Raw genomic sequence first — 26811 nt, 5'->3', positions numbered from 1 at the left:
CCAATTTTAGGTACCCAATGTCTAAGTTGCCCATCCCTATCAGCCTTGTGTATAGAGGGGATAGGAATGTGGATAAGGCACAATTTAGTTTTCAAACTGCCATCTTTGCTCTAAAACACTATAAAGAGTTTTGTGCAGCAGAATTGTATAATATGATGCATCATTTGATTTCTTGACTGCTGCTTCCATGAGTGTTGGTAGTTGACTGATCTGAACAAAAGAAGTCTTTGACAAATTCAATTTTTTCTCAATTTATCTTGATGTTATTTATTGGTCCAGTTGTGAGGATTTGTCTTTACATTGAGGTGGAACCCATACTGAAGGCTGTGTTTTTTGTATTTTAAGTGCTAAGTATTTTAAGTCTTTTTTGCTTTCAGCAAGCAAGTGTGTATCATGGCTGTTGATGAGTCTTCCTTCAATCCTGATGCCATGTTCCTCTTCATATAATCCAGTTCCTCAGATTATTTGCTCAGCATACAGGTGGAAGAAATATGGTGACAGAATACAACGCTGGCTGCTGCACAACTTTCATAATTTTAAATCATCCAATGTCCCCTTATTCTGTCAATTGTATAGACCTCTTGGTCTATGTACAAGTTTCTCATGAGTACAATAAAGTGTGCTGGAGTATTTATTCTCCATAAAGCCATCCATAGTTTGTCATAATCCACACAATCAAAAGTCTTTGTGTAGTCAATAAAGCACAGGAAAACATCTTTCTGCTATTCTCTGCTTCAGTCAAAATCCATCTGATGTCAGCAGTGATATCCCTAATTCCAAGCCCCAATCTGAATCCATCCTGAACCTCCAGCAGCAACTTGTCAATTGTACTGCTGAAGCATTTTTGGAATTATCTTTAGAAAAATTTTACTTGCATGTGATATTTTCCAGTGATTTCTGCACTCTCTTGAGTCACCTCTCTCTGAATTGACCACAAACATGGATTCTCTTCCAATCAGTTGGCCAGGTAACTATCTTCCAAATTTCTTGGCAACGATAAGTGAGCGTCTCCAGTACTGTATAAATTTGTTGAAATATTTCACTTTGGATTCCATCAATTCCTGGGGCCTTGTTCTTTGCCAATATCTTCAGTGTACCTTAGGCTTCTTCCTTCAGTATCATTGGCTCTTGATCATATGCTACTACTTGAAATGGTTGAACATCGACAATTTCTTTTTTTTTTTTTTTGTAGTTACTCTGTGTATTCATTCCATTTTCTTTTGATGCTTTCTGCTCATTCAATATTTTGCCATAGATTCCTTAAACATTTTAAGTTGAAGCTTGAATTTTGTTTCATTTCTTATTAATTAAAAAATGCTGACTATGTTCTTCCCTTTTGGTTTCCTAACCCCAATCTTTGCACATTTCATTATAAAATTTGACTTTGTCTTCTAGAGCAGCCCTTTGAAATTTTCTTTTCAGTTCTTTTACCTCCTGATTTCTTCCGTTTTAGTATCTCTGCTATGGAGAGCAAGTTGCAGAGTCTTCTATATCCACTTTGGTCTTTTAAATCTTTCTTATCTTCTTAATGACATTTTGCTTTCTTCCTGCATGATGTTCTTGTCATTCTGCAACTGATCTGGTCCTTATTCATTACTGTCTAATTTATCAAATCTATTATTTTAATGTTCTAAATTCAGGTCTGATATGTTCAGCGTCATAATTTGGCTTTTGTGGAGTTCTTTTAATTTTCATTAGCGTTAGCCTGAACTTGCATATGAGCAACTGATGTTCTTTTCCACAGTATGTTCCTGGTCTTGTTTTGGCTGATGATATGGTGCTTTCCCACTATGTCTTTCCACAGGTGTAGTCAGTTTGATTTTTGTGTATTCCATCTGATGAAGTTCATGTGTATAGTCATCTTTTATGTTGTTAAAAAATGTACTTGAAATGAAGAAGTCATTGTCATTGCAAAATTCTATCATACAATCCCCAGCATCACTAAGGCCTTATTTACCAATGACTGACCCTTCCTGTTTGTTTCCAATCTTTGCATCTCAATCACCAGTAATTATCAATACATTTTGATTGCATGTTTGTTCAATTTCATACTAAATAAGTTGGTAGGATTCTTCAGTTTCATCATCACTGATGTAATATTTAGGATTTTGTGCAAAGTTGACTATGCCAGGATTTCCAGAGGTTTAGCAGGTGGGATGTGCTTTTTCTTATGGTGATAAAACCTTATACAGGTAAAATTAACTGTGATGCGTGGCCACAAGTAGCCAATTAAAGGGATGCTTCCTTAGGGGTATGATTGGCTCCCAATATAACAGACATATAAAGGGACTTTCTCTGTCTTCTTCTGGGGACCTGGGACTCAACAATTGTAAGCTCTTTCCCTGATAATAAGTTTCTCTGTATACATATATATATTTTGCTGGTTTTTCTTTAGAAAACCCAGCCTAAGACAACTGGCTTCAGTGGTTGATGTGTAAATTTGAATAACAGTATTATTAATGGGTTTTCCTTGTAGGTGTATGGATATTATCCTATCATATACAGCATTGTAATTCAAGACACATCTTGAACTGTTCATGCTGGTGATGAATGTGACACCATTGCTCTTCAATTTGTCCTTCCCGGCATAGTAAACCATGTGATTGCCAGATTCAAAATGGGCAATACCAGTCCATATCAAATCACTAATGCCTATGATATTGACCTTTATGGGTTCCATTTCATTTTTGTTAATTTACAATTTTCTTAGATTCATACTTTGTACATTCCATGTTTTGATTATTATGGATGTTTACAGCTGTTTCTCCTCATTTTGAGTTGTGTCCCATCAACAAATGAAGGACCTGAAAGCTTTACTCCATTCTTGTCATCACAGACAACTCTACTTTGAGGAGTCAGCTCTTTCCCAGTTGTATTTGAGTGACTTTCTACCTGAAGGGATCATCTTCTGGTACTAATTCTGACAATATTCTGGTGCTCTTCATCATGTGTCAATATTTCATATTCTGGTGCTCTCTTACAATTTTCCGCTGCTATTTTTAAGGTGTTAAATGGCTAAACATTCAGAAGTAATTTGCCTTTCCGTCTTCCTAGTTTGTCTCAATCTGAAAGCTCTGCTTGAATCTATTCACCATTGGAGATGCTGCTGATATTTAAAGTACTGGTGGCATAGCTTCCAGCATCACAACATGCAAACCACCACAGTAGACAAACTGATAGACAAACGGAGCATTATTTAAAGAATGGTTGCATTACTTGGTCTACCCTGTTGTGGTTTAGTATCAAGTTAGTTTTGATTCATGGTGACCCCACATAGGGTTTCTGATAAGTGGCAGGTAGATTTTAACTGTTGATTATTTCAGTTAGAACCAACCTTGCAGTCCAGTGCTTAACTTACTGTGCTTAGATATATAGAATTGCTCTATTAGAGACAATATTGTAATTTAAAATATATCTTGAAGCATTCTTTCTGATAATAAATGTAACACAACTTCTCTTCAATTTGTCATTCCTGGTGTAGTAAATTGATTTATCGAAATGACCAATACCTGTCCATTTCAGCTTACCAATGGTTAGGATACCCATTTTAAATGTTCCATATCAACTTTCCATTTTCCTTTCTTCATTCCACATTCTTATTATTAAGAAATGTTTGAATCATGGCCCATCAGCAAATGAAGCTTCCTAATGCTTTGCTCCATTCATGTCATTAAGATCAATTCCACTTTGAGGCAATCGCTCTTCCCAAGTTGTTCTTTGAGTGGCTTCCAACATGCGGGGTTCATCTTCTGGCACTATATCAGACAATGTGTCACTGATATTCAGAAGGTTTTCTTGGGCTAATTCCTCAGAAGTGAACCACCTAGCCTTCTTCCTTGTCTGCTGAAACCATAGGAGACATAGCTGGTATTTGAAACACCAATGGAATAGCTTCCAGCATAACAGCAATACACAAGACACCACAGTACCAAAAACTGACCATCATGTCAGAAATTATAATAGTAGTTGTTGTTGTTGTTGTTAAGTGCTACTCAGTTCCGACTCATAGAGATACTGCATAGGGTTTTCCAAGAGCAGCTAGTGAGTTTGAACCAATGACTTTGCAAATCAAACTGACTTTGTGGTTGAGTGTTTATCCTACAGTGCCACACCAGGACTCCAAATTAACAGCAGCTGTGGCACTGTAGGACTCCTGGTGTGATGCTGTGGGTTAATGCACTGGATTGTAAAGTCAGTTTGAACTGCAAGGTCAGTGGTTCAAGCTCACCAGTTATTCTTTAGAAACCCTATCCAGGGTAGCTATGGGTTGGAATTGACTCTATAGCAGTTAACAATAACAGCAACAATGGTGGTGTATGATATGCACTGGACTTTGAAACACAAAGTTGACATTTAAAACCCACCAGCTGCTCCTAGAAACCCTGTACAAGGTCACTATGAGTTAGAATCAAATCAGTGGCGTTCAACAACAACAATCCTTATTTGTTACACACTTTTCTAGCAACACAATGGACCCTCACATCAGCCAGAGGAGGCACATTAGACAAGAGGTTCAAGTATATTTCCTAAGACTGTATATGCAGTCAGTGTCAGAGCTGGGGCTAGCTGACTATAGTTAGCAAAGTTTGACGTATTGTATTTTACACTAAAATGTTTTCTTTCTAGCTAGTTTCTTTTAGGCCAGGGTCTGCAAGTGAAGATAAAGGTAGCAATGGGAAGATAATTCCTATGAGCTTTGCATATGAATCCATCTCAGTTTCTTAAATTGACCTGTTCTTGCAATGCAAATAACCTGTTTACCTGCTGAGATCTACTGTCAAAGGTAGTATAAAACAGTTTAAATGGTCTTCAGTTTTCCTTTAATGGCTCTAGCAGATCTGACTATCAAATTCCTTGACTCTTATTTCCTAATCTGAATTTACACTTCCACAAATCATTCTTGCCTAAAGACATTTCCCTTTAAAGAACCTCTTAGAATCATATTTCCAGATTGAAGGTAGGCCCTATTTTTAGATGGACTATTGGCTCCAGGTATTATTATGGCCATGGTAACACACACGCTGGCTTCCTTTCCTGATCTAAGAGTACTCAGGTTAATATTTGGGTTTTACCATCATCAGGGAATTAACATATCATCAATGTTAGGCCTACAATTGGGAAAATGTTTACAATCATAAATTGAAAATATCCAAACTATTTTTACTTTGATTTCCTCATTGGCCATTAAATTGGGTCTGTTTTATTGTTGTTTTATATGTTGTTGTTGTTGTTAAGTGCCGTCGAGTCGGTTCCGACCCATAGCGACCCTGTACAGGGTTTCCGAGGGTGTAAATCTTTACGGGAGTAGAAAGCCTCATCTTTCTCCCGCGGAGCGGCTTGTAGTTTCGAACTGCTGACCTTAAGGTTCGCAGCCCGATTCGTAACCACTACGCTACCAGGGCTATAGGACTGTCGAGACCAGGATATGCTTGTTGGCTATAATGGATTTTACTAAATTGTCTCAATTGGGGGAAATTAACCTAAGAAGTTTGTGTTTTGTTTTTTCCCTTTTTTGTTGTTTTTAACTTTTTATTGTGAAATGGATGAAATCTTACAGAGCAAACCAGTTTTCCATTGATTTGAGACACATTTCATTTTATACCATTGATTACAATCCCCACAATGTAATATCACTTATTCCACTTGCCTCCCTGTGTTTCACATCTCCCTTCCTGTTGTTTGAACTTTATTCTTTATCAAATAATGCCCTTTTGACCTCAAATGGTTGATTTTTCCAAAGGGATATGTGGAGTCCTGGTGTGGCGCTGTAGGCTAATGTGTCAGACTACAAAGTGGTTTGAACTGCAAGGTCGGTGGTTCAAGCTCAACAGCTGCTCCTTAGAAGCCTATACAGGGTTGCTATGGGTCAGAATCAACTCAACAGCACTTAACAACAACAACAATGTACCTCCTAGTGCAGCAGTTCACCTTGTAGATAAGTTGATTGTTTGGCTAAAAACTGAGCTACAAGTTGAGCCAAATGGATAAGTTCAGTTCTAGGCCCAAAGTGCAATTAAGGACATATCCTCTGGGGTTCTACCAGTCTCTATACAACCAGTAAGCCTGTTCTTTTATATGGTTTTGTCCCCACATTTTTTCTCCTAATCTATCCAGGAGATTCTGTTGCAGCTTTTCAGAGTGATCAGTAGTGCTAGCTAGGCACCATCTAGTTCTTCTAGTGTCAAGGTTCTGAAGGCTGGGGTTCACGTGATTTATCAGTGCATTGCACTAATTGCTTTCATGTGTCTTTGATTTTCTTTACTCTTCTTTGCTCAGACAGGGAGAGACCAACACTTGCATCTTAGATAGCCACTCACTAACTTTTAAGACCCTAGTCACTACTCAGCAAAGTAGGATGGAGAATGTTCTCTCTGTGGAATGTCATGCTAATTGACCTTAGTATCTCCTACCAATAGTGTTTTGATGCTTCATTCTAGGTCAAAGTGAGAAGTCCATACCATAGAGTCAAGCAATGTGCCATCTAGTGGGAACATTTAGTACCTCAAAAGTTGCAATAGTAGACAGTTTAACAGCATCAAAGAGATTTTAGCTATAGTTCCAGGTGATCTTCCAATTCACTATAGGTCTCCAATGAGTGACTGTGGGCAGAGCCGGAATAGTTCTTTTTGAAAAGGAATCGGAAAGAGCCGTAACTCAGGGACTCAAACAAGTTAGAATGGACTTCTGAGAAAAGGCAGTTGGTAAGATAATTGGGTAAACAATCAAGTAAATACGAATCCAAGACCTAAAGATGACACAACAGCAGAAAGTAAAAGGATTCTGCAAATCACAAAGAAGTCATCTACTCCCATAATCAGTATGTTATACCTGTGGTCAGATGGTTAACAGTAAATTAGGAAATAAAATTACAGGACACACAGTTAAATTTTAACAGCAGACAACAACACATTTTCTTTAGAGTAATTATTTTTCAGATATTGTATGGGATTCACTTAATACTAAAATTTATTTGTTGTTAATCTGAACCCCAAATTTAAGTGGAAATCATGTATTTTCTTCTGGTGATCCTGATCTTGGCTTAACTCAAAAGCCTTCTGGACAGTGGTGTCCTCATGCAAAAACTCTTCACCAGTGTACCTTGGAAATTTTACACATTTTTCTGAATCCCTAGAAAAAGTGAAAAAATTAAAAAGAGTAGGAATAGTAATTTTCATTGTACTGTGAAGAGTATAGCTTTACAAGCAATATGGTAATATCACCGGCTTGAAGGAATCCTCTTATGTCAAATAAAGAGAAAAAGTAGGAAATGTTGACACTCAGAGTTTAAGTTAGGGTCCTTAGATCTGGCAACAGAAACGGAGTACATGAAACAGACATAGTCTTGCTTGGTAACTGTTGCCATGATACAAATGATTGTGGTTCTGTAAGATGCTAATGATGAATGATTCTTGTAAATAAGATAGTAATTTTATAGGCATAGTATGATTTTTCAAGAAATAAGTCTGAGTTTTAGAAGCAAAGTAAATCATTATGTTGACAGTTTCACCATCTCCCTCTGAGCAGCACTACTGAACTAGATAAGAAATTTAAATGTTATGTTTTCCATATACTATCCAATAATGCTTGCTAGTACTTTCCAGCAACTGAATATTTGGTATAGGTTATAGTCTCTTAGAAATAGCATATTTATACATTCATAATAATGACTAAGGAGACTCCATAATAGTCCCTAATCTCTGGGTATGCAAACCCTTCTGCTATACTCTGCCACAGTGTACATGTTGCTGTTGTTAAGTACAGACATGTTGGTCCTGACTCACAGTGACTCTGTATAGGGTTTCCAAGGCTTTACATTTTCATGATAACAGAAAGCCTCATCTTTTTCTTGAATGATTGGTGGGCTCAAACTTCAGACCTTGTGGTTCACAGTCCAGTGCTTATCGTAGGGAACCACTGCACTCTCCCACACTGTACTAGAGTTGGTCTATTGTTGTTAAGTGCCGTCGAGTTGGTTCTGACCCATAGCGACCCTGTACAGGGTTTCCGAGGGTGTAAATCCTTACAGGAGTAGAAAGCCTCATCTTTCTCCCACGGAGTGGCTGGTAGTTTCGAACCGCTGACCTTAAGGTTTGCAGCCCGATTCGTAACCACTACACTACCAGGGCTATGTTGTTGTTGTTAAGTGCCATCGAGTTGGGTCCGACCCATAGCGACCCTGTACAGGGTTTCCGAGGGTGTAAATCTTTACGGGAGTAGAAAGCCTCATCTTTCTCCCGCGGAGCGGCTGGTAGTTTCGAACCGCTGACCCTAAGGTTCGCAGCCCGATTCGTAACCACTACGCTACCAGGGCTATAGGACTGTCATAATTATCTAGTTGTTGCTATAACAGAAATTCCACAAGTGGATGCCTTTAACAAACAAACAAACTTATTCTCTCACCATTTAGGAGTCTAGAAGTCCAAATGGGGAAGAAGGCTTTCTCTCTTTGTTAGTTCTGGAGAAAGGTGTTTGCCTCCTTTCACCATGTGTAGGCCCAGAATTTCTTGGAGATCTCCATGATACTTGGCATCAGTTTTTCTCCATATCTAGAGCATTTCTCCATATCCAAAGCACACACTTCACTCCTAGCTTTACTTTCTTCATGGTGGTAGATCCCTCTGAGCTCTGATTACTTGTTTGAATCTGTTTATATCTCAACAGAAAGTGACTCCAAATACAATCTAATTTTGTAGATTGCATGTGACCTCATTAACATCACAGAAGTGAGAAATTACAACATATAGGATAATTATACCAGATTAGAGCTGATCACATCAGATAACATATGGGGTTGGTGATTACATCATTACATACTTGCCACATTGCACAATTACATAACTGCCAAACCACAGTGAATTATGGCCCAGTAAAATTGACAGATATTTTAGAAGAACACAGTTCAGTTTATGACAATGACCAAGAGAATACCACAGAATGACACTTCCAAGATTAGTTTTAAAAAGGCATTGTGGACTCTTTTCTTCCTCTCTTATCTCTGTCCCTAAGCTCACAATCCTAAGGAGAGTCCCAGGTGCTGAGTAACTATAGCCTATTGGCAGTAGCCACATGAGAGACTATGGAAGGAAAACCTCTACATCAAGTTAAATTTTCAGAGATTACAAACTAACCTGTAATTTATCTCTATCTATATCACCAATTTATCAATATCACCTACAAATGCAATGTATCTTTTAAAATTCTTAATAACAACTGAATTATATTTGTTTTATGATTTAGACTGTCTTACCACTTTCCCTAAGCAGCTCTGGTAGCATAGTGATTATGAATCGGGCTGTGAACCGCAAGGTCAGCAGTTCGAAACGACCAGCTGTTCGCGGGAGAAAGATGAGGTTTTTTGCGCCCGTAAAGATTTACAGCCTTGGAAACTCGGTACAGGGTCGCTATGAGTTGGAACTAACTCCACAGCACATCATCTCCACCACCACCACTTTCCCTCTCAGCTTATTTAATATATCCAGACTTGTACTCTCTATTAAATATTGATACCTCAGACTATTACCCAAGGATCTTACAGCTATAACAAATTCTATCTCTTCTTTTATTATGTGGGACTAATATCGCTTACCCTATGGACTATATGAAAGCAGAAAATATTTGGTTGTGAAACACTTGGACTCCTAGTGAGATGCTGCGGGATAATCACTGGACTGCAAACCACAAGATTGGTGGTTGAAAACTAAGAGCTGCTTCATGGAAACCCTGCACAGGGTCGTAATGAGTTGGAATCAACTTGACGGCACTTAGTAACAACAAAGTTATTGGCAAATAGTAGTTACCAATGAGAAAGCTCAAAATTATTTTTATCTATCACTCTAAGAAGTTAGTAAGGCAGATTATTTCAGGGTTTAATATTTAAGTACATTGTATATAATTTTCACAAGTTGAATACCTACAACCAGTATCCATATTAATAAATAGAACTGTCCTTCCACCCCAGATATCTCCTGCCCTTTTGTCCTCTTCAAGACACAAATCTCATCCACTGTAAAGAAAGCACAATCGTAACTTCTAACATAATAAGTGTGCCTGTTTTTGAACTCTATATCTATGAAATCATACAGTATTTTCCTATTTTGAACTTTACTTCTTTTGTTTAGTAACATGGTTGTAAGAATCATACATACTATATGTATTTACAGTATATTCACTCTCATTGGTTTATAGTAATCCATTGTGTGACTACAAAACAAAGTGGGAGGGCATGATAGTTTTTGTTTTGGATTTATCATAAACATAAAGTGAATTTATAGTTACACATTGTGGATGAGTATTTTGGAATGTAAAATAATGGTCCTTTAAAGATACCCAAATCCTAATCCTAGAATTCATGAACAATTCCCTTTAATGGCTAAAGAAACATGCAGATGTGACTAAATTAAGATTTTGAGATGAAGTGATTATCTTGGTTAATGCATATGGACCTGATCTAATCAGATGGATTCTTAAAGTAGAGAGCCTTTCTCATCTATTATTAGAGAGAGAGATGTGGTAAGAAAAGGGAGAAAAATACAATGTTTATGGCTTTTAAGATAACAGAAAGGAGCCATGAACCAAGAAATGTGTAGCCTCTAGAAATTGAAAAATGCAAAGAAATGGAGTCTCCCTTAAAGCATTCATGCAGGAACACAGCTCTGCAGACACCCTATCAGACAGACATTTGATCTAAAGAGCTTTACTGTAATACATCCATATTGTTTTAAGTCACTGAGTTTGTGATTTGTCAAAGCAACAAGAAAAAACTAATAAAAGTATATACTAGGCCTGGAATTATTGAGTCATGGAAAGTTCATGCTTAATTTAATTATAAACTTCCAGTATCCAAAGTGGCTATACCAATTTATAATTCCACCACAAGGGAATGAGCATTCTAGCTCCTCCACATCCTCTCCAAAATTTGGAATTCCTGTCTTTTTGTCATATTCGTGCTTCTGGTAAAATCAGCTTGCAATTGTATCTGGCCTTTCTCTGACAATTTACAAAGCTGAGTACCTCTTCACATATTTAAAGGAGTCCCTTCACTCCCCCCACCCCTCCTTTAGGGAGCAAAAAACTGTCTGAAGGGGCAAGATCAAGAGTGTAGGGTAGATGGAGTAAGATTTCCTAATGGAATTCTTATAGGACAGCCCTTGTTAGCTTAAAGAATGAGCGGGTGCGTTGTCATTATAGGAAAAAAAAAATTAGTAAATTTCCTGGCCTTGTTCTCACCAATGCGGTTTTCAGTTTTCTTAAAACTTCTTCAAAATAAACCCCTGTGATAGTCCTGTGTTCTTCAGGAAAATCTAGTAAGACTGCCCCTATAGAATCTCCCCAAGCAGGTGCCAAAACCTTCTGAGCTAACCTTTCTTCCTTGAATTTAACCAGCCCAACAGATCTCCACGGAGCCACTGTTTTGATATTATTATTATTTTTTTATCCTTTGGAGTTACCTTAAGGAGACTAAGACAAGTGTATTAAGAAGAGAATTTATCTGCAGCCATCCACTGATCACAGAGAGATATTTAAACATAATTTGATTAGAATAAACATGTACACATATAAACTGGAACCATAATAGCAATACTTTTTAATTTACCTTCAGAGTTAGTATGATGAAAATTGTATACATATATGTATCTATAGCTTTCTATCTATGTATCTCTGTCTATATCTGTTTATCTATCTACCTACCTATCCATGTATCATCTACCTTACTGTTGATTATATTAGAATTTTGCAATAACTAATGAGTTATTACTTGTAAATACCTTTTTAAAGTAACAAAATTTACTATATGCATGGACCTAACTAAATGGAATACTAAAGAATCAAATTGGCTATATATGTCAGAAGAGATGGTGGAAAGGCTCAACCAACATCATCAGCTAAAACAAAGCCAGGGGTAGACTGTGAAACAGACTATCAATTGCTTAGATACATGTTCAGGCTAAAGCTTAGGGATGAAAACAAGTCCATGAGAGCAAAAATATGTCCTTGAACATATCTCACCACAATTTAGAGACCATCTCAATAACAGAATTAATGCATTAGATACTAATGGTTGAAGACCAGAAGGGCTGTGAAATGACATCAAGAACATCATACAGGAAGAAAGCAAAACATCACTAAAAAGACAAAAACAAATTTTTAAAAAGACCAAAATGGATGTCAGAAGAGACTCTGGAACTTGCTCTCTAGTGTACAGATGATAAAGCAAGGGAAAGAAATGAGGAAGTAAAAGAGCTGAAAGGAAAAATTCAAAGGGAAGCTTGAGAAAACAAAATGAAGTATTATAATGAAATGTGCAAAAACCTGGAGTTAGAGAACCAAAAAGGAAGAACATTCTCAGCATTTCTTAAGCTGAAAGAACTGAAATGAAATTTCAAACGTTGACTTGGAATATTGATGTATTCTATGGGTAAATGAATGAAGGATGCACAAAGTTTTAAAAGAATTTGAAAGGTATACAGAGTCACTGTATCTAAAAGAAATGGACAATGTTCAACTACTTCAAAAGTTTGCATATGATCAAGCACCAATGGTACAAAAGGAAGAAGTCCAAGGTGCACTGAACAAGACTCCAGGTAATGAAAAAGACTCCAGGAAATGATGGAATGCAAACTGAAATCTTTCAACACACTGATATAGTACAGGAGGAACCCACTCACCTTTATCAGGAAATTTGGAAGACAGCTACCTGGCCAGGTGATTGGAAAAGATCCATATTTATGCCCATTCCAAAAAGAGGTGACATAATGGAATGTGGCACCCATTGAGAAATATCATTAATATCACATGCAAGTAAAATTTTGGTGAAAATAATTTTAAAATGGCTCCAACTGTAAGTTGACAGGGAACTGCCAAAGGCTCAAGCTGGATTCAGACAGGATGGAAAGAGGGATGTCATTGCTCATGGCAGACAGATCTTGGGTGAAAGCAGAGAATACCAGAAAAATGTTTCCCCATGATTTATTGACTATGTCAAGGTTTTTTACTGTGTGGATCATGACAACCCTATAGATAACACTGCAATTAATGTGTATTCCAGAACACTTAACTGTTCTCATGAGGAACCTGTACATAAACCAAGAGGAAGTTCTTAGAATAGAACAAGGGAATACTAAATGGATTAAAAATCAGGAATGGTGTGTGCCAGAGTCGTATTCTTTCACCATATTTATTCAGTCTGCATGCTGAGCAAATAATCTGACAAGCTGGATTATATGAAGGAAAACATGATATCAAATTTGAGCAAGTGTCATAAACAATCTGCAATATGTAATGATACAACTCTGCTTTCTGAAAGTGAAGAGGATTTAAAATACTTACCGATAAAGATTAAAGACCACAGATTTTGGTATGGGTTGTACCTCAATGCAGAGAAAACAAAAAGCCACATAACTGGACCAGTAAATAGTGTCATGATAAATGAAGGAAAGACTGAAGTTGTCTAAGACTTCATTTTGCTTGTATTCACTATCAACACTCATGGAAGAACAGTCAAGAAATTAACCAACGTATTGCATTAGACAAATATGCAGCACAAAACCTATTTAAAGTGTTCAAGAGCAAAGATATCAGTTTTTGGACTAAAGTACACCTGCCCTAAGCCATGATATTTTCAAGAGCCACAGATGCTTTTGGATGTTGCACAATGAATAAGGAAGACCACAGAAGAATTGATGCATTTGTGGTATAGTGCTGGAGAACAATATTGAAAGGAACATGACTTTCCAGAAGGACAAACAAATGCGTGTTGGAAGACGTACATTCAAAATGCTTCTTAGAATTAGAATGTTAAGACTCTTTCCTTCATATTTTGTTTATGTCATTATGAGGGACAGTTTCTGGAGAAGGACATCATAGTTGGTAAAGTGGAGAATCAGCAAAAAGAAGAAGACCTCCAATGAGATGGGTTGTCACAGTGGTATCTGCATCTAATGACTACCAGACCTAGATGGAGGATATATTAAAAGAGAATAACCTAACCTTTTGATATTTTTGCTTAATAAAAATTTCTCTGGTTTTATAGCAATACTTTTTGACTAACCCACATATATTCAAGGATGCACTACTTTAATGTTTAAGATAATATCTACCTATATAATATGTCTTAATAGTTGAAGTATCTTCAAAAATAGTCATTTGTTTCTCACAATAACTCTGTAATGTAAACAAATAAGTGTCCATGTGACAGGCAAAAACGCTAAGACATTCCCAAGGTCAGCGAGCTAGGGCATTGAAGAAATAAAATAAAAACCAATATCCAGTTTCTTAAATTCCAGTCCTGTGCCATTGTGCTGCCCTCTATTGTCAGAAAAAATAAAGAAAGAAAGAAAAGGATTCCAAATTCCATCTATTAAATTCAGTAAAACTGTTACCTAGAGACATAGTGAGCTTTTCAAAGAAACCCTCAAGAGCGTATTATGACAACCTTAAAATTATTGGTCTGTTTTATGAAGTATAATCATACAGTGACTCCTTAACTGATGATTCTCATCCAATCCATAAAGCAGTATGCTATTACACTTGAGATGACAGCCAGAACAGGAGGATTGACAGAAGACACACAGTTGTTACCCCTGACTCAGTGCTGCTCTGCTGGGACACTGATGGGAACAAGTAGTCTCGGGTTCAGGATGAGGGACTATATAATGGAAAGCATCCTTTCAAATACAAGATGAATAAAAGAGACAAAATGCATCTAATGGAGGTAGGGAGTGAGAGAGAGGCTAAAAGTGTATGAAGAGAATTGCAGGGGAAAAATATATCTGAAAAGCCAAAAACTCAGACAGGTTGATGATTTGAAATTGGATAGGAAGAACAAATCACTTTTTAAAAACTGAATCTTTCTATGCTTTTATTTCAAGAATATTCTGTAGATTTCTTGGAAAAGATGTGAATTCAAAAATGCAAAAATGCAAAAAGGCATATTTATTATTAGGCCCACAACAAATTTGTTCAAATATAGCCCAGATAATTTTAATGATTTGATTAACCTCTTAATAGGATAACTATAGTGGTGATGGTGATTATGTGCCACTTAGTCAATTCTGACCCATAGTGTTCCTGTATAGGGTTTCCAGGGCTGTAAATCTTCTATGGGAGCAGAAATTCTCAACTTTTTTCCAGGGAGCAACTGGTAAATTCAAACTACTGACCTTGAGGTTAACAGCTCAACTCCTAATCTATGTTACGTTGTTGTTGTTGAGTGACCTCCAGTTGGTTCTGACCCATAGCAACCCTATGTAGGGTTTGTGAGGAGTGGCTGGTGAGCTTGCACTAATGACCTTGTGATTCAAACTAACCTTAAAGTCTACTACATTAACCAACAGTACCACACCGGCAATATTGTTGTTGTTAGGTGCCATTGAGTTAGCACCGACTCATAGCGACCTTAGACACAGCAAAACAAAACAATGTCCAATCCTGTGCCAACCTCACTACTGTCGCCACACTTGAATCCATCGATGCTGCCACCTGGCCAATCCATCTCATTGGGGTCTTCCTCTTTTTCTCTGACCCTCCATCTTACCAAACATAATATCCTTCTCCAGCGACTGTACCCTCCTGACAATATGTCCAAAGTATGAGAGATGAAGGTTAGCAATCTTGGCCTCTAAGGAGCACTCTGGCTGCACTTCTTCCAAAACATATCTATTGGTTCTTTGGGCAGCACATGAAACTTTTAGTATTCTCCTCCAACACCATAATTCAAAGGCATCAATTCTTCTATGGTCTTCCTTACTCAATCTCCAGCTTTCACATGCATATGAGGTTATTGAAAATACCATCACACAATTAAAAGCCTTTGCATAGTCAATAAAGCACAGGCAAACACCTTTCTGATATTCTCTGCTTTCAGCCAAGATCCATCAGACATCAGCAATGATATCTCTCATTCCAGTTTCCAGACAAACACAGACTAGGAAGAAAAAGTGATGAACTACTTTTGAAGCTTTAGTCACTGAAAACCTTATGAATAGCAGAGAAACACTGTCAGATACAGGGCCAGAAAATGAGCCCCTCAGGTTGGAAGGTACTCAAAATGCGACTGGGGAAGAGATGCCTCCTCAAAGTAAAGTTGACCATGATGACGTGAATGGCATTAAGCTCATGGAAGAAAAGCCCACAGAACATTCATTTGCTGATGAAGCACAACTCAAAATGAAGAGAAACAGCTGTAAACATCCATTGAAAACCGGAACATGGAATGTACAAAGTATGGATCTGGGGAAATTGGAAGTTGTCAAAAATGAAATGGAACACATAAACATCGATATCTTAGCCATTAGTGAGCTGAAATGGACTGGTATTGGCCATTTTGAATCTGACAACCACATGGTTTACTATGCGGGGAATGACAAATTGAAAAGGAATGGTGTTGCATTTGTCGTCAAAAATAACATATCCAGATCATTCATGAGGTACAACGCTGTATGTGATAGGATAATATCCATGTGCCTACAGGGAAGCCCAGTTAATACCACTATTATTCAAATGTATGCAACAACCTCTAAAGCCAGTGAGGATGAAATAGAGGAATTCTACCAACTTCTTCAATCTGAAATTGATCAAACATGCAATCAAGATGTATTGCTCATTACTGGTGATTGGAATGCAAAGGTTGGGAACAAAGAGGAATGACCAGTAGTTTAGAAAATATGGCCTTGGTGACAGAAATGATGCTGGAGAACGCATGAGAGAATTCTGCAAAACCAATGATTTGTTCATTTCAAATACACCAGCAATAGCAAACAGAGATTCATAATTAAGGAAAACCGCAGTTGATGTTTTATCCTATATTTTTATCGTTAACTTGCTGCATAGTAATTATTTTATATGGACTGTAAAATATCCATAAAATCCAGCTGATCTAAATGCCTAGATATTATTGGATACATGTAACTAATAGATGACACGGAAGCATTTTCACAGCTAAATAAGAGCAATGACCCAAAGTCTGTCTGTCAGTAAGAAGATGAGGTTTCCTTGGACTTTCCACAGTTGTCTGTCACTGGACAAATTACTTGTTAAGAAACTATGCTTGGTTGGGACAGGGGCAATGCAGTATAAAAAAGAGACATGAACAAAATCTTCTAAAGAAGCTTGTTTGTATAAATCTTGTTTACTTTACCACGTTCTATAGACTCTCATCAACTTGGAATGATAAGGAAGGGCTAGTTAGTCTGAAGTGTGGTGAGACCTGAGGACTCTTGAATCTATGGACATACACATAGCCATGGAGAACTAGAGCTGAGCTGAGAGCGAAGCATCCAGCTGATATGAAGTGAAGGGAAACATTTCTGGTTTTCTCTGCTTTAGCCAAGATCCATAGGACATCAACAATGATATCCCTCTTTCCACATCCACTTCTGAATCTGGCCGCTCCCTTCTGAAGTACTTCTACCATGGTTTTTAAATTCTCTTTACAACATTTTCCACCACTCTTCTGTCAGTCACACTGTGGTGCCTTGTATGTTGCTTTGATACTCGGAACTATGCCACTGGTATTTTAAATACAGGCAGAGTAACCGTTAGTGGAAAGGGTTCTGGTGAACTTCTAGACTAAGAAGGAGAGACAGACTACATCTGAACATTTGGCTATGGAAAATCTTATGATTAGCAGTGGAACACTGAAAATATTGAATCTTGAAACATTATGAATAGCACAAGAGTATTGTAAGATACAGTGGCAGAAGATAAGCCCCTCATGTTTGAAGACACTCAAAACATGATGGGGTAATTATTGCTTCCTGACAGTAGAGTTCACTGTGATGATATGAATGAAGTAAAACTGTTGGGGCCTTTGTTTTCTGATGGGGTGCAACTTAAAATGAGGAGAAACAGCTGTAAATATCCATTAATAATAAGGATATGGAATGTGCAGAGTTTGCATCTAAGAAAGTTGAAAGTTGTCAAAAATGAAATGGAATGCATAAAAATTGATAGCCTAAGCATTGGTGAGCACAAACGGACCAGTCTTAGCCATTTTGAATCTGACAATCATATGGTTTACTATGCAAGGAATGACAAATTAAAGAGGAATGGCAGAGCATTCATCATCAAAAAGAACATTTCAAGATCTATCATCTTGAAGTATAATGATACTGATAGGATAATGCTCATACACCTACAAGTAAAACCAGATAATATCAATATTATTCAAACTATGCACCAACTACTAAAGATGATGAAATTGAATTATACCAACTTCCTCAGTCTGAAATTCATGAAGCATGCAATAAAGACATATTGATAATTACTGGAAATTGGAATACAAAGCTAAGAAATAAAGAGGAAGAGTCAGTAGTTGGAAAATATGGTCTTGGCGACAGAAACAATGCTAGAAATGATAGAATTTTAGAAGACCTATGATTTATTCATTACAAATACCTTCTTTAAACAACGTGAAAGATGACTATACACACGGACCTCACCAGCTGGAGTGCAGAAATCAAAAGGACTACATTTCTGTGAAGAGATGGTGGGAAAGCTACATCATTAACCAAAACACAGTTAGGAGCAGACTGCAACAGACAATCAATCATTCATGTGCAAGTTCAGGTTGAAGCTGAAGAAAATTAAAATAAGACTATGAAACCAAAGTCTGACATGAATTTAGAGGTCATTTCAATAACAGATTTGATGCATAGACACTAGTGACCAAAGATAAGAAGAGTTGTGGGATCACCACTATATCTGACAATGTTTTGGTGCTATTCATCATATTTCACTATTCATTACTCTTGTGCTCAATGACAGTATTACAGTACTATTCAGAAAGTTTTCAGTGGCTAAGTATTCAGGAGTAATCAGACTCTCCTTATTCCTAGTCTCTTGTCTGGAAGCTCACCTGAAACCTTTCCACCATGGGTCACCCTGATAATATTTTAAATACTGGTAAAATAGCTACTGGCATCACAGCAACAAGCAAGCCACAAAAGAATAACAAACTGACAGATGAGAGGTGGAGCCATCAGAGAGATATCAATCAAAACAACAGTGAGATATCATCTTCCTCCAGCAGTAATAGTAAAGTTAAAAAAAAAAAACACAATTAAACTAAACTAAAACAGAAAGCAACAAATACTTTTGAGTCTATGAGAGACAGGGACCCTTATACACTATTGGTGGGATTGTAAAATGGAGCAACCACTGTGGAAAATGGTTTGCAACTTTCTCAAAAAGTTAGAAATAGAAATACTGTATGGTCCAACAATCCCTGTACTTTGTATATATCCTAAATTAATAATAGACATGACACAAATTGATATATGGTCACCCATATTCATTGCTGAACTAGTCACAATAGCCCAAAGATGGAGACAGTCTAAATATCTATAAGCAGAACTAATGTTTAAACAAACTTTGGTACATATACGCAATGGAACGCTATACAACATTGAAGACTAAAGATAAATCTGCAAAAACACTTTGCAATATGGATGAACCTGGAGAACATTAACTTGTGTGAAATTAGTTAATCACAAAATGACTAATATTGTAGGGGACCACTGTTGTAAAAAGTTAAGAAAAGGTTTTCTTGATAAAAGAAACATTTCATAATGGCTACAAGATGAGGAGGGAAAATTATTCACATGGTTACATGGGTGATAATGCAGGTAATATACAACAAGAAGAAGTTTGGAAATAAAAAGAGGTAGGTTAGGAAAGAAAAGATGAAGGTTGGGGAAACAAAGGGAGGAATGTAAAAGTTATAGTATATACAGGTAATTCTTGTTAACTAATGGTTCATGGAGGGTTCATTGCAATGAAGCAGAGTTGTTAAATGAGGAACTGATGATCTGCTCTGTAAATCTTCACTCCATTCACAATGAAAGATTTTTTTTTATTATTATGAAAAAAAAATGCAAATTGACACATCTTTCTCCCATGGAAGAACTAGTGGACTTGAACCACTGAACTTAGATTAGTAAATAAACACGTAACCACTATGCCTGCATAGCTCCTTGGTGGAGGTGTTGGTGACTTTCAGTTCCTTTCCATGTGTATCTCTCCACAGGGTTTCTTAAGAGGTCCTTGCTCTTGCTGTTAGGTGCCATTGAGTCAGTATCGACTCATAGTGACCCTATGCACAACAGAATGAAACACTGCCCGGTCCTGGGCCAACCTCACGATTGTTGCCACAATGGAGCCCACTGATGCTGCCACTTTGCCAATCCATCTCAATGGGAGTCTTCCTCTTTTTCTCTAACCCTTACCAAATATGCTATCCTTTTCCAGTGACTGGTCCCTCCTGACAATATGCCCAAAGTATGAGAGATGAAGTTTGTCCATCCTGGCCTCCAAGTAGCAGTCCGGCTGCACTTCTTCCAACACAGATCTGTTGGTTCTTTTGGCAGCCCATGGCACTTTCAATATTCTCCTCCAACAACATAATTTAAGAGATCCTTAATGTATGGCAGCTAGCCTTTCCCAAATAATGCAATGCAAGAGCCCAAGAGGGGCAGTGCAGTGCCTTATAAGACTCAACCTCACTAGTCACATGCTGTTACTCACACAGGTCAATCTTGATACAGTGTGGGAAAAGACTACACAAGACCATGAATACCAAGAAGCAAAGGTTATTTAGGGCCATTTTGGAGCCTGACTACCAAATTATAAATGATCTTTTTTTGTCTTAATGGATGATATGGACGTTTTGTCTGCCAATCTGGCTTATTTATATATGCATCTATTGTTTCAACAAACATTTATTAAGACATTACACTGCCTTAACACAATGTTGCATGCTGGGTTGCACAAACTGAATGTAACAAAACATAAATTTAAAAGGTAGATGACTGTATAACAAGCCAAGAGAATTAATGGTGGCAAACTACACTGGAAGTGGCATTCAAGAGGAAGTATTTTACTTCTCTTATGAGTTAGACTAGATTTTGAATTATTCTAAATGGGCTAATGTGTCAGACTGCAAAGTCATTTGAACTGCAAGGTCGATGGTTCAAGCTCACCAGTCGCTCTTTGGAAAACACTATATAGGATTGCTATGAGTAGGAATTGACTCAACGGCACTTAACAACAATAACAAAGTGAATTAAAAAAAGGCAGTGGCTGGTCACAGAAGAGAACCACTTCTTGAGAAAAGGGTGATTCCACCACGTCAGAGATGCATTTTGAAATTTGAACTGAAAAGTTAAGAAAAGTAAATTTGTTCATCACTAAACTAGGAAAATTAATGTTCACAACTATTCAGTCATCCATAGAGATATCATATGAGATACCATAAAGGAAAGATCTGCTGTACATTTGGAACTGCTATAAGGGAAAGAAAATGAACTTGAAGTCACAGAGCAGTAGGTTTCCTTGTAACAAGGAAAGATTCTAACAACTGATATACACTTTGAATACAACTGAGGCTGAAATAAGGAATTAAATAACCCAGTCAAAAATGATTATATTATAGGACTTAAAAGTAGTTGCTTGAAATTAAATGAAAAGGATACAGCGAAGTGGTGGAGTTAGACAGCAGTGTAATAATTAATCCTTTAGGTTACTACCCAGCAATGACACAGGGTTTCTTTGTGAAATAATACTTTAGGAGTTTTCTTCTTCCCACTCATTTAAATCAATGAAAGGAGTACAGTGTAAATACCTCCAGATCAGGCTTCATTGCAGAAACTACCTTAGAATGGAATTTGTGAGGATTAAAGGAAATTAAAACACAAGTCCCCTTTGGGGACAAATGAAAAGTGTATTAATTAGTATAAGAATTCATATAAATAGGAGTAAAATGCACACCAAAGTTAAAGTGTACTATTTCAGAAATGTGTAGTACAAATAGCTACATTGCATATGTAAATATCATAGTAGTTATATTCTTCCCACTCAAATATCCACGCTGTCTACCTCTGTTGGTAGACTCATTAGCAAGTATAGGATTTTATCATACAGTGAGAAGTCTTCCATATATCAAAATCTATTGATCAGAGTCTATAAATAACTGAGAATATGAAAAGTATTTTTTTTTTTTTGCTGATGGAATAAGTGAAATTATATACTGAATAAATATGTTCATATAATGTATACATCATATCTATGTGTGTACAAATACATGCATGTATGTGTATATATACTGTTATGTTTTAGTTAAGTGCTGTTGAGTCAGTTCTGACTCATAGCAGGTTTAAATGCACAACGTTGCATATTGATCCTATAGGACCACACCAGGACTCCTAAATCATGTACTGTTGTTGTTGTTAAGTGCCATCCAGTTAGGTCTAACTTACGCTGTTTAGGGTTACCAAGGAGCAGCTGGTGAGTTTGGACCTCAACCTTTGCCGCAGTTCAAACCAAACTTGTGGTCCAGTGCTTATCCTACAGTGCCATACCAGGACTCATAAATCCTGTATACTATATAGATAATGTATAAATTGAGAATGGCTATGCTGTCATTGTGGTTGTTAAGTGCCGTAAAGCTGGTTCTGATTCATAGCAACCTCGTACAAGGTTTCTGAGGCTTTAAATCTGCATGGGAAATGAAAGTCTTTATCCCAGGAGTGGGTGGTGGGTCAAACTGTAGATCCTGTGGTTCCCAGTCCAGTGCTTATCATATGGAACCACCATGCTACCGCAAAATGGCTATGTTGTTGTTGTTGTTGTTATGTGATGTTGAGTTGGTTCTGACCCATAACGACACTGTACAGGGTTTCCAAGGCTGTAAATCTTTATGGGAGCAGAAAGTCTCATTTTTCTCCCACTGATCAGCTGGCAGTTTTGAAATGCTGACCTTAAGGTTTGCAGCCCGATTCGTAACCACTACGCTACAAGAGCTCCTTGAAAAATGGCTACGCATTCCTCCAAAAGCAAATCACACTAAAGCAATGAAGTGTAACTTAGGAACTTTTGATTTTGAAAGTCCTGCCAGTTTCCCAGTGCGCTCAGTGATAACCCATTGTTAGTGAAATAACTCCAAAACACTTGAATAGCATTAGTTACATTTATAATAAAACTGGACTCTATGCCAAAATCTCTTTCAATAGCTAGCAGAAAAGATTAACAAAGCATTCTCAGAATTCCCTGACACCACGCCTACAAGATTCCACTGAGTTCAGAACCAATGAAGTATAGCATTTAGGAAGTATCTAACATATATACATATATATATATATATATGTATATATATATACCAGACATTGTGCATGATGTCAACATACTTACAATTCAATTCTGTAGTAATTTCTAGAACTCCTACATGTGAGAAATACTGCTGTAGATACTCAAGATACTGAAACAAATAAGACCCAATCTGCTTACCAAATTTCTGTCTACTAGAGAAATTAAACATAAACATAAACAAAATAACTAGAAATACTGTCTTATTTTCTTCTTAAAACAACCTTAAGAAACATGCGACAGCAATATTTGTTCATTTCCCCATGCCAACCATGTCTCAATCACTGCATGCCAGAACCCTGCTGTTCCAAGGTTGTGCATACATCCTTATTTACCTCTGTCCCACTTAGCCCATACAAACCTGCTTAATTGTTCTCCCATCCACTTTGTTCTTCCATTCCCTTCCCCCTTCTTGTTTATTGCTCCCTCCCTAGCACCCAAACTATCCCGTGTCTATTCCCTGCCCTGTGCACCATCTTCCCTTCCCTTCCCTCCCTTCATCCCACCCCCCACATTCTGGTAACCAGCAAAGAGTCCCTCCCGCTTTAGTACGGGTTTTTTTTCTTAGTCTTTTACAGTAGTGGTCCTATGCAGCATTTCTCCTTTTGTGACTCACTAATTTCATTCAGCATAATGCTCTCAAGGTTCATCCATGTTATGTGGTGGCTTGCAGCTTCCTTGTTATTCTTCAAGGTAGCATAATATTCCATTGTGTGTATGTACCACAGGTTGTTTATCCATTCTTCAGTTGATGGGCACTTAGGCTGTCTCCATCTTTTTGCCATTGTAAATAGTGCTGCTATGAACATTGGTGTGCATACATCTACTCATGTTGTGGCTCGTATTACTTGTGGGTAAATACCAAGTAGAGGAATTGCTGGATCATAAGGTATTTCTATTTCCAAGCTTCTGAGGAAGCACCATATTGCTTTCCAGAGAGGTTGGACCATTTTCCAATCCCACCAGCAATGCAGGAGCACCCAAGACTATCCGCATCCCTGCCAGCATTTATTGTCCTTTACTTTTTTGATCTTTGCTATTGTTGGTGTGAGATGGTATCTCATTGTTGTTTTACTTTGCAGCTCTCTAATGGCTAGTGATCCTGAGCATTTCTTTATATGTTTGTTGGCTGCCTGGATCTCCTCCTTCGTGAAGTGTCTGTTCATGTCCTGTGCCCATTTTTTAATTAGGTTATTTGTCTTTTCCTTGTAGTGGTGTTGTAGTTTCCTATATTATAGAAATGAGTCCCTTGTCTGATGTGTCATTTCAAAAGATTTTATACCATTCTGTGAGTTCCCTTTTTACTCTTATGGTGAAATTTTTTGACGCATATAAGTTTTTAATTTTTAGTATGTCCCAATCATCTGGACCAATTTTCAGTATGTCCCAATTATCTGGACCAATAATCAACATTCTTATTAACAGAGAAAGAGTAAAGTTGTCAAAGACTTCATTCTTCTTGTATCAACTATCATCACTCAACTGAAGCAGCAGTCAAGAAATCAAACTGCGTATTGCATTAGGCAAATTTGTTGCACAAGAGTTTTTTAGGGTGTTGAAGAGCAAAGATGTTAGCTTGAGGACTAATGTGCGCCTGACCCAAGCCATGGTATTTTCAATAACCTCATATGCATGCGAAAGCTGGACAGTGAATAAGGAAGACCATAGAAGAATTGATGCTTTTGAGTTATACTGAAAGTGCCATGGGCTTCCAAAAGAACCAACAGATCCATTTTGGAAGTGCAGCCAGAGTGCTCCTTAGAGGCCAAGATGACCAAACTTCGTCTCTCATACTTTGAACATATTGTCAGGAGGGACCAGTCACTGGAGAAGGATATCATGTTTAGTATGATGGAGGGTCAGAGAAAAAAGAGGAAGACCCCCCAACGAGATGGATTGGCCAAGCGGCAGCATCAATAGACTCAAGCTTGGTAAGAGTAGTGAGGTTGGCCCTGGATTGGGCAGTGTTTCGTTCTGCTGTACATAAGGTCACTATGGGTCAGTAGTGACTCGATCACACCTAACAACAACAAAAATCATCTATTTTGTCTCCTTTTGTTTGTGTAGTTTTCTAAATGTTTTGTAGTCTGTGTAATCCTTGAATTAGTGCCCTCACATTTGTCCCTATTTTTTCATTGATAGCCTTCATAATTCTGGAATGCATATTTAGTTCTTTAATGCATGCTGAGTTGGTTTTCTTTATAGGGCGTGAGGTGAAGGTCTTGTTTCAATCTTTTGCACACTGCTTTCCAGTTCTGCTAGCACCATCCCTTGAAGAGACTATCACCTCCCCATGCCATATATTTGGGTACTTTGTCAAAAATCAGTTGGCTGTATGTGGATAGGTTAATTTCTGGATTCTTAATTCTAGTCCACTGATCAATGTAGCTTTCATTGTACCAATACCAAGCTGTTTTGACCACTGTAGGCATGTAATACATTTTGAAGTGAGGGAGTGAGAGGTTTCCAACATGATTCTTCTTCTTAAGCAGTGCTTTGCTTATCCTGGGTCTCTTTCCTTTCCATATAAAGTTTGTAATTTTTCCATCTCTTTGAAGAAAGTTTTTGGAATCTGGATTGAGATTGCATTATATGTGTAAATTGCTTTGGGCAGTATTGATATTTTCACAATGTTAAGTCTTCCTATCCAAGAGCATGGTACATTCTTCCATTTTTGTAGGTCTCTTTCGGTTTCTTGTAGTAGCGTTTTTGTAGTTTTCTTTGTATAAGTGCTCTGTTTGTCTGGTTACATTTATTCCTAGATATTTCATCCTTTGGTCAGCTACTGTAAATTATCTTTCTTTCCTAATGTCCTTTTCAGCACTGTCGTTTTTGGTACAGAGTAATTCAATTGATTTTTGAATGTTAATCTTATATCCTGCCACATTTCTGAATATTCCAATTAGGTCTAGTAGCTTTTTTACTGAGTCTTTGGGGTTTTCTATGTATAGGTTCATATCGTCTGCAAATATAGAGAGTTTTACTTCCTCTTTGTCAATTTGGATGACTTTAATTTCCCTCTCTTGCCATATAGCTCTTAATAAGACATCCAGCACAATATTGAATAGGAGTGGTGACAGAGGGCATCCTTGTGTGGTTCCTGTTCACAGAGGAAGCCTTTCAGTTTCTCTCCATTGAGAGTAATGTAGGCCATTGACTTTGTTTGTTGTTGTTGTTGTTGTTAGGTGCCATTGAGTTGGTATTGACCCATAGCGACCTTATGCACAGCAAAATAAAACACTGCCCGATCCTGGGCCAACCTCACTACTGTTGCCATGCTTGAGTCAATCAACGCTGCCACTTGGCCAATCCACCTCAATGAGGACCTTCCTCTTTCTCTCTGACCCTCCACCTTATCAAACATGATGTCCTTCTCTAGTGACAATATGTCAGAAATATGAGAGGCGAAGTTTGGTCATCTTGGCCTCCAAGGAGCACTCTCACTGCACTTCTTCCAAAATGGATCGATTGGTTCTTTTGTCAGCCCATGGCACTTTCAATATTCTCCTCCAACACCATAACTGAAAAGCATCAATTCTTCTATGGTCTTCCTTATTAACTGTCCAGCTTTTGCATGCATATGAGGTGACTGAAAATACCATGGCTTGGGTCAAGCATACCTTAGTCCTCAAGCTGATATCTTTGCTATTCAACATTTTAAAAAGGTCTTGTGCA

The sequence above is a fragment of the Chrysochloris asiatica genome, unplaced genomic scaffold (assembly GCF_000296735.1).
Source record: "Chrysochloris asiatica unplaced genomic scaffold, ChrAsi1.0 scaffold00074, whole genome shotgun sequence".
Lineage (NCBI taxonomy): Eukaryota > Metazoa > Chordata > Mammalia > Afrosoricida > Chrysochloridae > Chrysochloris > Chrysochloris asiatica.
The sequence above is the reverse complement of the archived record's forward strand: the minus strand, read 5'-3'. Positions refer to the sequence as shown.